The sequence below is a fragment of the Triticum dicoccoides genome, chromosome 2B (assembly GCF_002162155.2).
Source record: "Triticum dicoccoides isolate Atlit2015 ecotype Zavitan chromosome 2B, WEW_v2.0, whole genome shotgun sequence".
NCBI classification, from domain to species: Eukaryota; Viridiplantae; Streptophyta; class Magnoliopsida; order Poales; family Poaceae; genus Triticum; species Triticum dicoccoides.
In genome coordinates this window covers 763,008,826-763,027,022 of record NC_041383.1, presented here as the reverse complement: position 1 = coordinate 763,027,022, position 18,197 = coordinate 763,008,826, and positions in this window count along the sequence as shown.

The following is an 18,197-nucleotide window of genomic DNA, read 5'->3' as shown; positions in this document are numbered from 1 at the left end:
CGGCAGTAATTGGTTCACCCACCGTAATACATGCTATCTCGAGAGAAGCCACTAGTGAAAACTATGGCCCTCGGGTCTCTTTTCCGTATTATTAAATCTTGTTTACATCTTGCTAGTTTCCGATCTACTATTTTGCAATCTTTACTTTCCAATCTATAAACCAAAAATACCAAAAATATTTACTTTATTATCTCTATCAGATCTCACTTTTGCGAGTGACTGTGAAGGGATTGACAACCCCTTTATCGCGTTGGTTGCAAGTTCTTGATTGTTTGTGCAGGTATTCGGTGACTTGTGCGTCGTCTCCTACTGGATTGATACCTTGGTTCTCAAAACTGAGGGAAATACTTACGCTACTTTGCTGCATCACCCTTTTCTCTTCAAGGGAAAACCAATGCAAGCTTAAGAGGTAGCATCTAGCTTCTTGTAATGGATTGAGTTTTCCATTTGAAGTTATCTTATCGGATTGAGTCTTTAAGGATTTGAGAACACTTGATGTATGTCTTGCATGTGCTTATCTGTGGTGACAATGGGATATTCACGTGATCCACTTGATGTATATTTTGGTGATCAACTTGTGGGTTCAGTGACCTTGTGAACTTACGCATAGGGGTTGGCACACCTTTTCGTCTTGACTCTCTGGTAGAAACTTTGGGGCAATCTTGGAAGTTCTTTGTGTTGGTTTGAATAGATGAATCTGAGATTGTGTAATGCATATCGTATAATCATACCAGCTGATACTTGAGGTGACATTGGAGTATGTAGGTGACATTAGGGTTTTGGTTGATGTGTGTCTTAAGGTTTTATTTTACTACGAACTCTAGGGCTGTTTGTGACACTTATAGGAATAGCCCAATGGATTGATCGGAAAGAATAACTTTGAGGTGGTTTCGAACCCTACAATAATCTCTTTGTTTGTTCTCCGCTATTATTGACTTTGGAGTGACTCTTTGTTGCACGTTAAGGGATTGTTATATGATCTAATTATGTTATTACTGTTGAGATACTTGCACTAGCGAAAGTATGAACCCTAGGCCTTGTTTCCTAGCATTGAAATACCGTTTACGCTAACTTTCGTTACTTGCTACCTTGCTGTTTTTATATTTTCATATTACAAAAACCTATATATACTATCCATATTGCACTTGTATCACCATCTCTTCGCCGAACTAGTGCACCTATACAATTTACCATTGTATTGGGTGTGTTGGGGACACAAGAGACTCTTTGTTATTTGGTTGCAGGGTTATTTCACAGAGACCATCTTCATCCTACGCCTCCCATGGATTGATAAACCTTAGGTCATCCACTTGAGGGAAATTTGCTACTGTCCTACAAACCTCTGCACTTGGAGGCCCAACAACGTCTACAAGAAGAAGGTTGCGTAGTAGACATCACTATCTAAGTGGGAGTTCTTAAGTAATATGATTAATTGAACTTTAAATTAGCATGTACTTAGTCCTCATAGTATTTGCAAATTATGTTGTAGATCAATAGCTCGCATTGTAGCTCCCCTATATTTTTTGATATGTTCCTAGAGAAAACTAAGTTGAAATATGATAGTATTAATGATGCGGACTGGGTCCGTGATCTGAGGTTTATCCTCATTGCTGCACAGAAGTATTATATCCTTGATGCACTGCTAGGTGAGAGACCTATTGCAGGAGCAGATGCAAACGTTATGAATGTTTGGCTAGCTCAATATGATGAATACTTGATAGTTTAGTGCACCATGCTTTACGGCTTAGAACTGGGACTTCAAAAACGTTTTGAACGCCACAGAGCATATGAGATGTTCCAAGAGTTGAAATTGGTATTTCAGACTCATGCCCATGTCAAGAGGTATGAGATCTTTGACAAGTACTTTGCCTACAAGATGGAGGAGAATGGTCAGCCTGTGGGCATGTACTCGGAATGTCTAGATAGTACAATCGCTTGAATTAAGTGGGAGTTAATCTTCCATATAAGATAGTGATTGACAGAGTTCTCTAGTCACTATCACCAAGCTACTAGAACTTCGCGATGAACTATAAAAGGATGACGAAAGCGATTCCCGAGCTCTTCGTGATGCTGAAATCGTCAAAGGTAGAAATCAAGAAAAAGCATCAAGTGTTGATGATTAAACAAAACCACTAGTTTCAAGAAAAGGGCACAGGGAAAGAAAGGAAACTTCAAGAAGAATGGCAAGAAAGTTGTCACTCCCGTGAAGAAACCCAAAAATGGACCTAAGCATAAAACTGAGTGCTTCTACTGCAAAGGAAATGGTCACTAGAAGCGGAATTACCCCAAATATTTGGCGGATAAGAAGGATGGCAAAGTGAACAAAGGTATATTTGATATACATGTTATTGATTTGTACCTTACTAGTGCTCATAGTAGCCCCAGTGTATTTGATGCATGTTCGTTTGCTAAGGTTAGTAACTCAAAACATGAGTTGCAGAATAAATAGAGACTAGTTGAGGGTGAAGTGGTGATGTGTGTTGGAAGTGGTTCCAAGAATGATGTGAGCATCATCGCACACTCCCTATACTTTCGGGATTAGTGTTGAACCTAAATAAATGTTATTTGGTGTTTGCGTTGAGCATGAATATGATTAGATCATGTTTATTGCCATACGGATATTCATTTAAGACAGAGAGTAATTGTTATTCTATTTACATGAATAAAACCTTCTATGGTCATAAACCCATTGTTAATGGTTCACTGAATCTCGATCGTAGTGATACACATATTCATAATATTGATGCAAAAAGATGCAAAGTTGATAATGGTATTGCAACTTATTTGTGGCACTTTCGTTTGGGTCATATCGATGTAAAGCGCATGAAGAAACTCCATGTAGATGGACTTTTGGAATCACTTAATTATGAATCATTTGATACTTGCGAACCATGCCTTATGGGAAAGATGATTAAAACTCCATTCTCCGGACAATGGAACGAGCTAATGACTTATTGGAAATAATACATACTGATGTATGCGGTCCGATGAGTGTTGAGGCTCGTGGCGGGTATCGTTATTTTCTAACCTTCACAGATGATTTGAGCAGATATGGGTATACCTACTTAATGAAACACAAGTCTGAAACATTTGATAAGTTCAAAGAATTTCATAGTGAAGTGGAGAATCATCGTAACAAGAAAATAAAGCTTCTAAGATCTGATCGTGGAGGTGAATATTTGAGTTATGAGTTTGGCCTTCATTTAAAACAATGTGGAATAGTTTCATAGTTCACGCCACATGGAACACCACAGCGTAATGGTGTGTCCGATCAACGTAACCGCACTTTATTAGATATGGTGCGATCTATGATGTGTCTTACCGATTTACCACTATAGTTTTGGGGCTATGCATTAGAGACAGTTGCATTGACGTTAAACAGGGCACTGTAAAAATCCATTGAGACGACACCGTATGAACTGTGGTTTGTCAATAAACCCAAGCTGACGTTTCTTAAAGTTTGGGGATGTGATGCTTATGTCAAAAGGCTTCAGCCTGATAAGCTCGAACCCAAATCGGAGAAGTGCATCTTCATAGGATACTGATACGTCTCCAACATATCTATAATTTTTTATTGTTCCATGCTATTATATTACCCCTTTTGGATGTTTATCTGGGCTTTATTTTACATATTTATATCATTTTTGGGACTAACCTACTAACCGGAGGCCCAGCCCGTATTGCTGTTTTTTTTGCCTATTTCAGTATTTCGAAGAAAAGGAATATCAAACGGAGTCCAAACGGAATGAAACCTTCGGGAGCGTGATTTTTGGAACGAACGTGATCCAGAGGACTTGGAGTGCAAGTCAAGAAGCAATCGAGGCGGCCAAGAGATAGGAGGGCGCGCCCACCCCTCCTGGGCGCGCCCCTATCTCCTGGGCCCCACGAGCGGCCACCGACGTACTTCTTCCTCCTATATATACCTACGTACCCCGAAAACATCCAGGGAGCCAACGAAAAACAATTTCCTCCGCCGTAACCTTCTGTATCCGCGAGATCCCATCTTGGAGCCTTCGCCGGCGCTCTGCCGGAGGGGGAATCGACCATGGAGGGCTTCTACATCAACACCATAGCCCCTCCGATGAGTTGTGAGTAGTTTACCACAGAACTTCGGGTCCATAGTTATTAGCTAGATGGCTTCTTCTCTCTTTTTGGATCTCAATACAATGTTCTCCCCCTCTCTTGTGGAGATCTACTCGATGTAAACTCTTTTTGCGGTGTGTTTGTCGAGATCCGATGAATTGTGGGTTTATGATCAAGTTTATCTATGAGAAATATTTGAATCTTCTCTGAATTCTTTTATGTATGATTGAGTTATCTTTGCAAGTCTCTTCGAATTATTAGTTTGGTTTGGCCTACTAGATTGATCTTTCTTGCCATGGGAGAAGTGCTTAGCATTGGGTCCAATCTTGCGGTGTCCTTACCCAGTGACAGAAAGGGTTGCAAGGCACGTATTGTATTTTTGCCATCGAGGATAAAAAGATGGGGTTTATATCATATTGCTAGAGTTTATCCCTCTACATCATGTCATCTTTCTTAATGCGTTACTCTGTTCTTATGAACTTAATACTCTAGATGCATGCTGGATAGCGGTCGATGTGTGGAGTAATAGTAGTAGATGCAGGAAGGAGTCGGTCTACTTGTCGCGGACGTGATGCCTATATACATGATCATGCCTAGATAATCTCATAATTATTCCCTTTTCTATCAATTGCTCGAGAGTAATTTGTTCACCCACCGTAATACTTATGCTATCTTGAGAGAAGCCACTAGTGAAACCTATGGCCCCCGTGTCTATCTTTTATCGTATAAGTTTTCAATCTACTTTTATTTGCATCTTTACTTTCTGCATCTATATTATAAAATACCAAAAATATATTTATCTTATCATATTATCTCTATCAGATCTCACTTTCGCAAGTGGCCGTGAAGGGATTGACAACCCCTTTATTGCATTGGTTGCGAGTTCTTTGTTTGTTTGTGTAGGTGCGTGGGACTTTTGAGGAGCCTCCTACTGGATTGATACCTTGGTTCTCAAAAACTGAGGGAAATACTTACGATACTTTGCCGCATCACCCTTTCCTCTTCAAGGAAAACCAACGCAAGCTCAAGACGTAGCAAGAAGGATTTCTGGCGCCGTTGCCGGGGAGGTCTTCGCTCAAGTCAAGACATACCAAGTACCCATCACAAACTCATCTCCCTCGCATTTACATTATTTGCCATTTGGCTCTCGTTTTCCTCTCCCCCACTTCACCCTTGCCGTTTTATTTTCCCTCTCTTTCCCAATCTTCTCCTCTCTTTTTCGCTTGCCTTTTTCTGTTTGCTTGTGTGTTGGATTACTTCTGGCCATGGCGCAAGATAATACCAAATTGTGTGATTTCACCAATACCAATAATAATGATTTCCTTAGTACTCCGATTGCTCCTCTTAATGATGTTGAGTCTTGTGAAATCCATACTGCTTTGCTGAATCTTGTTATGAAAGATCAATTCGCCGGCCTTCCTAGTGAAGATGCCGCTACTCATCTAAACAACTTTGTTGATTTGTGTGATATGCAAAAGAAGAAAGATACGGATAATGATATTGTTAAATTGAAGTTATTTCCGTTTTCACTTAGAGATCGTGCTAAAGTTTGGTTTTCTCTTTGCCTAAAAATAGTATTGATTCTTGGAACAAGTGCAAAGATGCTTTTATCCCTAAGTATTTCCTCCCGCTAAGATTATCACTCTTAGGAACGATATTATGAATTTTAAACAACTTGATCATGAGCATGTTGCCCAATCTTGGGAAAGAACGAAATTGATGATTCGCAATTGCCCTACTCATGGTTTGAATTTATGGATGATCATACAAAAAATTTATGCCGTTTTGAATGTTGCTTCTAGAAATCTTTTAGACTCAGCCGCGAGAGGCACGTTTATGGAAATCACGTTAGGAGATGCTACAAAACTTCTTGATAATATTATGGCTAATTATTCTCAATGGCACACCGAAATATCTTCTAGTAAAAAAAGTGCATGCTATAGAAGAAATCAATGTTTTGAGTGGAAAGATGGATGAACTTATGAAGTTGTTTGCCACTAAGAATGCTCCTCTTGATCCCAATGATATGCCTTTGTCTACTTTGATTAAGAATAATAATGAATCTATGGATGTGAATTTTGTTGGTAGGAATAGTTTTGGAAACAATGCTTATAGAGGAAACTTTAATTCTAGACTGTTCCCTAGTAATTCCTCTAATAATTATGGAAATTCCTACAATAATTCTTATGGTAATTTTAATAAGATGCCTCTGATTTTGAGAATAGTGTGAAAGAATTTATGATTTCTCAAAAGAATTTTAATGCTTTGCTTGAAGAAAAATTGCTCAAAGTTGATGATTTGACTAGGAACGTTGATAGACTTTCGCTTGATGTTGATTCTCTTAAACTTAGATCTATTCCTCCTAAGCATGATATCAATGAGTCTCTCAAAGCAATGAGAATTTCCATTGATGAGTGCAAGGAAAGAATCACTAGATTGCGTGCTAAGAAAGATTGCTTTGTACAGGCGTGTTCTCCTAGTTTCAGTGAAAATAATGATGAAGATCTTAAAGTTATTGATGTGTCTCCTATTAGATCTTTGTTTTGCAATATGAATCTTGATAATAATGGGACTGGAGATGAGTCAACTTTAGTTAGAAGGCGTCCCAAGAATTCGGAGTTTTTAGATCTTGATGCTAAATTTGGTAAAAGTGGGATTGAAGAGGTCATGACTTTAAATAGCATTGAACCCACTATCTCGGATTTCAAGGAATATGATTATGATAATTGTTCTTTAGAAGGTTGTATTTCCTTGTTGCAATCCGTTGTTAATTCTCCTCATGCTTATAGTCAAAATAAAGCTTTTACCAAACATATCGTTGATGCCTTGATGCAATCTTATGATGAAAAACTTAATTTGGAAGTTTCTGTACCTAGAAAACTTAATGATGAGTGGGAACCTACTATAAATATGAAAATTAAAGATCATGAGTGTTTTGCTTTGTGTGATTTGAGTGCTAGTGTTTCCACGATTCCGAAAACTTTATGTGATATTCTAGGTTTCCATGATCTTGATGATTGCTCTTTAAATTTGCACCTTGCGGATTCCACCATTAAAAAGCCAATGGGAAGGATCAATGATGTTCTCATTGTTGCAAATATAAATTTGGTGCCCGTAGATTTTATCGTTCTTGATATAGATTGCAATCTTTCTTGCCCTATTATTCTTGGTAGACCTTTCCTTAGAACGATTGGCGCGATTATTGATATGAAGGAAGGGAATATTAGATTCCAATTTCCATTAAGGAAAGGCATGGAGCACTTTCCAAGAAAGAAAGTCAAATTACCTTATGAATCTATCATGCGAACTACTTATGAATTGAGTGCCAAAGATGGCACTACTTAGATCTATCTTCGCTTTTATGCCTAGCTAGGGGCGTTAAACGATGGCGCTAGTTGGGAGGCAACCCAATTTTATTTGTTTTTTTTGTTTTTGTTTCTGTTTAGTAATAAATTTTGCATCTACCTTCTGTTTAGATGTGTTTTTATGTTTTAATTAGTGTTTGTGCCAAGTAGAACCTATAGGATAACCTATGATGATAGTTAATTTGATTCTGCTGAAAAACAGAAACTTTGCACGCACGAATTTAGTTTTGTTAAATCACAGAAACGTGATTTTGTGTTTATTCGTTTTTCTGCTGATCAATAGACAAATTTTCCAGAACTTCCTATTTTGGTAGGATTTTTAGAGTTCCAGACGTTTGCGTTAGTTACAGATTTCTGCAGACTGTTCTGTTTTTCGTCTGTTGATTGCTTATTTTGATGCATCTATGGCTAGTATTAAGTGGTATGAACCATAGAGAACTTGGAATACAGTAGGTTTAACACCAAAATAAATAAAGAATGAGTTCATTACAGTACCTTATGTGGTGGTTTTGTTTTCTTTCACTAACGGTGCTTATAAGATTTCCTGTTGAGTTTTGTGTTGTGAAGTTTTCAAGTTTTCGGTAAAGCTTTGATGGACTATGGAATAAGGAGTGGCAAGAGACTAAGCTTGGGGATGCCCAAGGCACCCCAAGATATTCAAGAATAGCCAAACTCCTAAGCTTGGGGATGCCCCGGGAAGGCATCCCCTCTTTCGTCTTCGTTCATTGGTAACTTTACTTGGAGCTATATTTTTATTCGCCACATGATATGTGTTTTGCTTGGAGCGTCGTATATTATATTAGTCTTTGCTTTTTAGTTTACCACAATCATCCTTGCTGTACACACCTTTTGGAAGAAGCCCACTTGATTGAATTTGTTAGAATATGCTATGTGCTTCACTTATATCTTTTGAGCTTGATAGTTTTTGCTCTAGTGCTTCACTTATATCTTTTAGAGCACGACGGTGGCTTAATTTTGTAGAAATTGCTAGTCTCTCATGCTTCACTTATATTATTTTGAGAGTCTTTTAGAACAGCATGGTATTTGCTATGGTTATAAAGTTGGTCCTAGAATGGTAGGCATCCAAGTTGGGTATAATAAAAACTATCATAGGAAGTGAATTGGATGCTATGATCAATTTGATACTTGATAATTGTTTTGAGATATGGAGGTAGTGATATTAAAGTCATGCTAGTTGGGTGATTATGAATTTACAGAATGCTTGTGTTGAAGTTAGCAAGTCCCGTAGCATGCACGTATGGTTAAAGTTGTGTAACAAATTTGAAACATGAAGTGTACCTGGCTTGTGCATCCTTATGAGTGGCGGTCGGGGACGAGCGATGGTCTTTTCCTACCAATCTATCCCTCTAGGAGCATGCGTGTAGTGCTTGATCTTTGATGACTTCTAAATTTTTGCAATAAGTATATGAGTTCTTTTGACTAATGTTGAGTCCATGGATTATACGCACTTTTACCTTTCCAACATTGCTAGCCTCTTCGGTACCGTGTATTGCCCTTTCTCACCTTGAGAGTTGGTGCAAACTTCGCTGGTGCATCCAAACCCCGTGATATGATACGCTCTATCACACATAAACCTCCTTATATCTTCCTCAAAACAGCCACCATACCTACCTATTATGGCATTTCCATAGCCATTCCGACATATATTGCCATGCAACTTTCCACCGTTCTGTTCATCATCATCATGACATACATTACTTTTGTCATATTGCCATTGCATGATCATGTAGTTGACATCGTATTTTTGGCAAAGCCACCATGCATAATTTGCATACATGTCACTCTTGATTCATTGTACCATCCCGGTACACCGCCGGAGGCATTCATATAGAGTCATATCTTGTTCTAGTTTCGAGTTGTAATTCATATGTTGTAATCAATGAAAGTGTGATGATCATCATTATTAGAGCATTGCCCAAAAAGGAAAAAAAGAAAGGCCAAAAGAAAAACAAGGCCAAAGAAGAAAAAGAAAAAAAGAAAATAAATAAAAGGGGTAATGTTACTATCTCTTTTTCCACACTTGTGCTTCAAAGTAGCACCTTGTTCTTCATGTAATGAGTCTCATATAGTGTGCTTCAAAGTAGCACCATGTTTTTCATATAGAGAGTCTCATATGTTGTCACTTTCATATACTAGTGGGAATTTTCAATTATAGAACTTGGCTTGTATATTCCTACGATGGGCTTCCTCAAATGCCCTAGGTCTTCGTGAGCAAGCAAGTTGGATGCACACCCACTAGTTTTCTTTTGTTGAGCATTCGTTTATAGCTCTAGTGCATCCGTTGCATGGCAATCCCTACTCCTCATGTTGACATCAATTGATGGGCATCTTCATAGCCCGTTGATTATCCTCGTCAATGTGAGACTTTCTCCTTTTTGTCTTCTCCACACAATCCCCATCATCATATTCTATTCCACCCATAGTGTTATATCCATGGCTCACGCTCATGTATTGCGTGAAGGTTGAAAAAGTTTGAGATTATTTAAGTACGAAACAATTGCTTGGCTTGCCATCGGGGGGTGTAGAATTTGGGAACATCTTTGTGTGACGAAAATGACGCATAGCCTAACTATATAATTTTGTAGGGATGAACTTTCTTTAGCCATGTTATTTTGAGAAGACATGATTGCTTTGATTAGTATGCTTGAAGTATTACTATTTCTTTTGTCAATATGAACTTTTATTTTGAATCATTTGGATCTGAACATTCATGCCACAATAAAGAAAATTACATTGAGAATTATGCTAGGTAGCATTCCACATCAAAAATTCTGTTTTTATCATTTACCTACTCGAGGACGAGCAGGAATTAAGCTTGGGGATGCTTGATACATCTCCAGCGTATCTATAATTTTTGATTATTCCATGCTATTATATTACCCCTTCTGGATGTTTATGGGCTTTATTTTACATATTTATATCATTTTGGGGACTAACCTACTAACCAGAGGCCCAGCCCGTATTGCTGTTTTTTTGCCTATTTTAGTATTTCGAAGAAAAGGAATATCAAACGGAGTCCAAACGGAATGAAACCTTCGGGAGCGTGATTTTTGGAACGAACGTGATCCAGAGGACTTGGAGTGCAAGTCAAGAAGCAATCAAGGCGGCCAGGAGATAGGAGGGCGCGCCCACCCCTCCTGGGTGTGCCCCTGCCTCCTGGGCCCCACGAGCGGCCATCGATGTACTTCTTCCTCCTATATATACCTACGTACCCCGAAAACATCCAGGGAGCCAACGAAAAACAATTTCCTCCGCCGTAACCTTCTGTATCCGCGAGATCCCATCTTGGAGCCTTCGTCGGTGCTCTGCCGGAGGGGGAATCGACCATGGAAGGCTTCTACATCAACACCATAGCCCCTCCGATGAGTTGTGAGTAGTTTACCACAGACCTTCGGGTCCATAGTTATTAACTAGATGGCTTCTTCTCTCTTTTTGGATCTCAATACAATGTTCTCCCCCTCTCTTGTGGAGATCTATTCGATGTAAACCACATGCGGTGTGTTTGTCGAGATCCGATGAATTGTGGGTTTATGATCAAGTTTATCTATGAGAAATATTTGAATCTTCTCTGAATTCTTTTATGTATGATTGAGTTATCTTTGCAAGTCTCTTCGAATTATCAGTTTTGTTTGGCCTACTAGATTGGTCTTTCTTGCCATGGGAGAACTGCTTAGCTTTGGGTTCAATCTTGCGGTGTCCTTACCCAGTGAGAGAAAGGGTTGCAGGACACGTATTGTATTGTTGCCATCGAGGATAAAAAGATGGGGTTTATATCATATTGCTTGAGTTTATCCCTCTACATCATGTCATCTTTCTGTCAGGACCCTGACTCAATGCCACATCGATCTAGCATGTAACACCTCATATCACTTTGCGGCCTCACGCACGGTATTCCCATCGGTGTTGCCTTACCTTTGCCCGGGACCGTTTGCGCCTTTTGGCACATGTATATGATAGTGTCGCTAGCATCCATATGATAACGAGCCCGGGCTGACATGGCTAGTCGTAAACCCAAAGTGGCACAAACTTACAAGGACAAGCATCCATGACCCAGCATCGAATGTGTCGGTCATCAGCGAGTGAATCCAGGCTGTAGCACTGCGCTAGCAGGACTCCGGTGAACCGGGCTGTAGCGGGCTAACAGGACTCCGGTATGCATCGCGTGACATTTCCCCGAAGGGACAGACACAGGAACGAAGAAGGACACATGCCGGCCAGCCTAAGTATTCCGGAGCAGTAGCAAGCTACCATGGCTCAGTGGAAGCACTAGGAGACATTTCCCGGTAAGAGAGGCTACTAAGGATAAACAACTAGATAGTCAGATCCCACACATACCAAGCATTTTAATAACATACACACAATATGCTCGATATGTGCAAATACAACATGGCATCACAACATGACTCTACAACTCAAGTATTTTATTCAATAGGCTCCGAGGAGCGAGATATTACAAACATGGGTCTCATGACCCAACATTCAGAGCATACAAGTCAAAGCACAAGCGGAAGCTCAACATGTCTGAGTACAGACATCTACAAATGAAAAAGGCTGAGAAGCCTGACTATCTACTAGATCCTGCCGAGGGCACAAGATCATAGCTGAGGTAACAAGCTAAACGTCGAAGTCCACGCAGAACTACTAGTGAGACGTAAGTCTCTCTGCAAAAACATAAAATAGGCAAACGTGAGTACAAATGTACCTAGCAAGACTTACATCAGAACTATCTACATATGCATCATTATCAACAAAGGGGTGGTGGGGTTTAACTGCAGCAAGCCAGCTTTGACTCGGTGGCTATCCTGAACTACGACTGCAATGTAACTCTCTGAGGTGGCGCACACGAGTCCACATATTCACCATATCAATACACCACTATGGATCCGCTCCCGTCTCCCTACGAGAACGCCATCCATAGCACTCACGCTTATCTTGTGCATTTTAGAGTATCCACTTTCACTTGTCTATGAACTGTTCAGGCAACCCAGAAGTCCTTTACCGCAGACACGGATATTCAAATAGATAATGTTAACCCTGCAGGGGTGTACTTCTTCACACACGCTCTCGCCACTTACCGCCATGTACACCTCGTGTATCTCGGCAACCTTCAAGCGGAAGCCTGGCGAGGGAGTTGGCCACGACCTGACTAACCACACAAGTCTCTCGTCCGGGTTTATCGCCTATTCGGGTTCCATCCACAAGGAGATCCGGCCGGGGTGTCGCTCACGGCCCCAAACGATGTGTGCAGGGCTCCCAAGCCCACCATCCGTGTGCCACTTGGTACACCGTGCCACTGTGCCTAGTCTGTCCCAAGCCCACCTGTACCGGGTGCCACTTGGTAGACTACTAACACTACCTACAAACACCAGAAACTAGTTGCAACTCCTGGACAAAGATTGAGTTGATTAATAAGCCGAGAGGGGTCGAGTTACCGGAGCCCAATGTGTGGTAGTAACTGTTCATGGATCACAAACACAGAACTCAGTTCCTAAGGACGGTTTCAATGAGACAACCCACCATGTACTCCTACATGGCCTCTCACCACTACCTTTACCAAATCGTGTTCACACACTTAGCTCCCAACAATAGGACATGTTCACACACCTCCAATTCATCCCTGATGAATCAGACCTGACACAACTCTAAGCAATAGCAGGCATGACAAACAAGCATGAATGAGTAGGCACATCAGGGCTCAAACAACTCCTACTCACGCTAGTGGGTTTCATCTATTTACTGTGGCAATGACAGGTCATGCAGAGGATAAAGGGGTTCAACAACCGCAGCAAGTAACAGTTGTATCGTTGTTGTCCTAATGCAGTAAAATAGAGCAGGAGCGAGAGAGTGGGATTGTATTAGAATGAACAAGGGGGTTTTGCTTGCCTGGCACTTCTGAAGATAATATAGCTCTTCATCGGTGTCATCGAACTCATCGTCGGAACCACGTCTACTGAGAGGGAACAATTACCGGCAATAGAGAGGAAACACAATCAATGCAATGCAACAATATGATGCATGATTATGACATGGCAACATGCTGGTGTTTTGAGCTAATGCAATTAGCAACAAAGTTAAATGAAGTTGGTTTGAACCCTAAATTCAAATCCAAACTCCATATGTGAAATTCAAATGCCATTTATATGATTTGTCCTAAAAAGCAGCCATAAGTTGTTCTAGCATGCATGAAAATGACATATTCAGATTCTTTGGATTTTTTTGATCATTTTTCATATATAATTTATTTCATTTGGAGTTACGGTTCATTTTCTATGAATTTTAGAAGTTTTGAACATTTTCTGGAATTTCCTGAATAAGAATATATCCAGTAAATGATTTATTGCGTAAGCACTGCGTCAGCATTACCTCACTGTGATGTCAGCAGGTCAACTGCAGTTGACCAGGTCAAACCTGACCAGTGGGGTCCACTGATCAGTGACCCAGTGTTGTAAGTGACACTGACAGGTGGGGTCGGGTCAACTGACACGTCAGCGCAGTCAACACTGACTGGTGGGTCCCGCGTTATTAAACTAATCTAAACAGAGAGAAAACCTGGATTAGTTAGGGCGTGGGGCCTAGGTGTCAGTGAGCTAGGGGGTTTAGTTAGGGCGTCATTAGTGGCTAAGTAAGTGTGCCACGTCGGCGTCACCGGAGTTCAGCCGGCGGCGACCAAAACCGTGGCGGCAACTCGCCGGAGTCGCTCGGGTTTCGCGTACAGGCCGCGGTTTGAACCGCGGTTGGTCTCTACGGGTAGCTGGCATTGCAGCGCGTCGGGTGGTGGCAGTAGCCGGGCTTGGGATGGCCGGGGTCGACGGCGGTGAGCTCAGAAGCGGCGGCCGGCGTTCGGACGGGGTTGGGTTCGGCGCTACGGTGCACGGGAGGATGAACGGGTGTGTGCTACGTGCTCCTGGTGAGGTGTGGAGCACGGTTCCATGCTCGAAGGTGAGCTACGGTGGCCCTGGCCGCGACGACGAGGAACCACAGCAGCGGTGAGTTCACGGCTCCGATGACTCAGGCGGCTAGAGGTGCGTACGGGCATGGGGAACAGGGGAGAAGAAGGTGGAGCTCACAGCGGGGTCGGAGATGGTCTCAGCGAGCTCGGGGACGCGGAGACAGCGGCAAATCAACAACGGCAATCCTCGATGGCCGAGGAGGGGAACGGCGGAGCTGGCGGCATCCAGGGGCTTCGGGCGCCTTTCGTCTGGGTGAGGATGAAGAGGGGGACGAGGCGGATCTTCCTGGGGCGTCGGCGAGGCGGGGTGGTGGCTGTGGGCGTGGCAACGGTGTGCGGCGGCAAGGGCAGCGCTCAGGCGCTGTGAGAGAGAGCGAGGGAGAGGAGGGGAAGGAACGAGAGAGAGTGAGAGAGGTGCGGGGCGTCTCCGTGGCGCATCCAGAAGAGCCGGGGCGTCGCGGTGGAAGCAGGAGCTGGCGCGCGCGGGGCGACCACGTGCCCTGCCTACTGGCATGAGGAGGAAGACGACAGAGGAGGCTGCGGTGGGCTGGACCAGTAGTAGTTGGGCGGGGTGGGCTGCCAGGTGAGCGCCAGGTAAGTCTCTCTCTCTCTTTTGCTTTCTAATTTAAATTGTTTCTGTTTTCTACTTTTCTGTAGTTGTTTGGGCTTTATTAAAAATACTAGAGCACTTCTAAAAATCCTGAAAATAATTGTGGGCACCTTCTGAAATATATGCAACAGCCCACATTTAGTTTCAGAATTATTTGAGCATTTAAATTATTTATAGCATTCAAATGCCCAAATTCAAATACTTTATGAGTTAATTCAAAAATCCATAAATGGCCAAGAAATATGTTCATCATTTTTGGCAGAGGTTTTCACCTTTATCAAAAATCATGAACATTTCCCAAGGCATTTTGGGTTCATTGAAGATTATTTTAGATTGAACCTATTTGATTTGATCTGGTGCTAGGGCTTGAACAATCCCCATTTCAGGTTTAAATGAAATTTAAACATGATGCAGCAACCAAGCTAGTCCAAGTGCATAGCAAGGCTAGGGACGTGACACTTTCTTAATGCGTTACTCTGTTCCTATGAACTTAATACTCTAGATGCATGCTGGATAGTGGTCGATGTGTGGAGTAATAGTGGTAGATGCAGGCAGGAGTCGGTCTACTTGTCGCGGACGTGATGCCTATATACATGATCATGCCTAGATAATCTCATAATTATTCGCTTTTCTATCAATTGCTCGACAGTAATTTGTTCACCCACCATAATAATTATGCTATCTTGAGAGAAGCCACTAGTGAAACCTATGGCCCCCGGGTCTATCTTTTATCATATAAGCTTTCAATCTACTTTTATTTGCATCTTTACTTTTTGCATCTATATTATAAAATACCAAAAATATATTTATCTTATCATACTATCTCTATCAGATCTCACTTTCATAAGTGGCCGTGAAGGGATTGACAACCCCTTTATTGCGTTGGTTGCGAGTTCTTTGTTTGTTTGTATAGGTGTGTGGGACTTTTGAGGAGCCTCCTACTGGATTGATACCTTGGTTCTCAAAAACTGAGGGAAATACTTACGCTACTTTGTTGCATCACCCTTTCCTCTTCAAGGAAAACCAACACAAGCTCTAGACGTAGCAGATACCCTAAGGAAACAATTGGGTACACCTTCTATCACAGATCTAAAGGCAAGATCTTTATTGCCGAGAATGGAACCTTTCTAGAGAAGGAGTTTTTCTCGAAAGAAGTGAGTGGGAGGAAAGTAGAACTTAATGAGGTAATTGTACCTACTCTCAATTTGGAAAGTAGCTCATCCGAGAAATCCGGTCCTGTGATGCCTACACCAACTGGAGAGGAAGCTAATGATAATGATCACACCTGCAACCTTAAGTACTCTTTGGGTGTTAATCACATAGCAATGTGAACTAGATTATTGACTCTAGTAAACCCTTTGGGTGTTGGTCACATGGTGATGTGAATTATGGGTGTTAATCACATACAGATTTGAACTATTGGTGTTAAATCACATGGCGATGTGAACTAGATTATTGACTCTAGTGCAAGTGGGAGACTGAAGGAAATATGCCCTAGAGGCAATAATAAAGTTGTTATTTTATATTTCCTTATATGATCATGATAAATGTTTATTATTCATGCTAGCATTGTATTAACCTGAAACTTGATACATGTCTGAATACATAGACAAAACACTGTGTCCCTAGTATGCCTCTACTTGACTAGCTCGTTAATCAAAGATGGTTAAGTTTCCTAACCATGGACATGTGTTGTCATTTGATGAACGGGATCACATCATTCGAACAATGATGTGATGGACAAGACCCATCCATTAGCTTAGCATAATGATCGTTCAGTTTTATTGCTACTGCTTTCTTCATGTCAAATACATATTCCTACGACTATGATATTATGCAACTCCTGGACACCGGAGGAATGCCTTGTGTGCTATCAAATGTCACAACGTAACTGGGTGATTATAAAGATGCTCTACAGGTATCTCCGAAGGTGTTTGTTGGGTTGGCATAGATCGAGATTAGGATTTGTCACTCCGAGTATCGGAGAGGTATCTCTGGGCCCTCTCGGTAATGCACATCATATGAAGCCTTGCAAGCAATGTGACTAATGAGTTAGTTACGGGATGATTCATTACAGAACGAGTAAAGAGACTTGCCGGTAACGAGATTGAACTAGGTATGAAGATACCGTTGATTGAATCTCGGGCAAGTAACCTATTGATGACAAAGGGAATAACGTATGTTGACATAGCGGTTCGACCGATAAAGATCTTCGTAGAATATCTAGGAGCCAATATGAGCATCCAGGCTCGGCTATTGGTTATTGACCAGAGAGGTGTCTCGGTCATGTCTACATAGTTCTTGAACCCATAGGGTCCGCACGCTTAACATTCGTTGACGATATAGTATTAAATGAGTTATGTATGTTGGTGACCGAATGTTGTTCGGAGTCCCGGATGAGATCACGGACATGACGAGGAGCTTCAGAATGGTCCGGAGGTAAAGATTCATATATTGGATGATATGGTTAGGCCAAGGGGTCGGGCCCACAGGGCGATAAGTCGGGGAAAAAGGAGTTTTGCGGAGGCCAGGGGGGCCTGGGCCAGACGCCGAGGCCAATGGCGTCTGGGCCAAACGCCAAGGATTGTGGCGTTTGGTCCTGGAGTCCAAGTGGGACTCTTGCCTTTCGGGCAAAACCGACTTTGAGGGGTCTTTTGCTCCAAGTTTCGACCCTAGAGCTCAACATATAAATAAAGGGGCAGGGCTAGCACCAAAGACACATCAAGATTCACCAAGCCGTGTGCCGGCAACCCTGTTCCCTCTAGTTTATCCTCCGTCATAGTTTTCGTTGTGCTTGGCGAAACCCTGCGAAGATTGTTTTTCACCAACACCGTCGTGCTGCCAGAACTCATCTACTACTTTGCTAGTCTTGCTGGATCAAGAAGGCGAGGACGTCATCAAGCTGAACGTGTGCAGAACGCGGAGGTGCCGTACGTTCGGTACTTGATCGGGACGGATCATGAAGGTGTACGACTACATCAACCGCGTTGATAAACGCTTCCGCTTTTGGTCTACGATGGTACGTAGACACACTCTCCCCCTATCATTGCTATGCATCTCCTAGATAGATCTTGTGTGAGCGTAGGAAATTTTTGAAGTTGCATGCTATGTTCCCCAACAATAATGAGTACACTGCCGAGGTGAAGTGTGTGACCCTCCAAAAAATAGG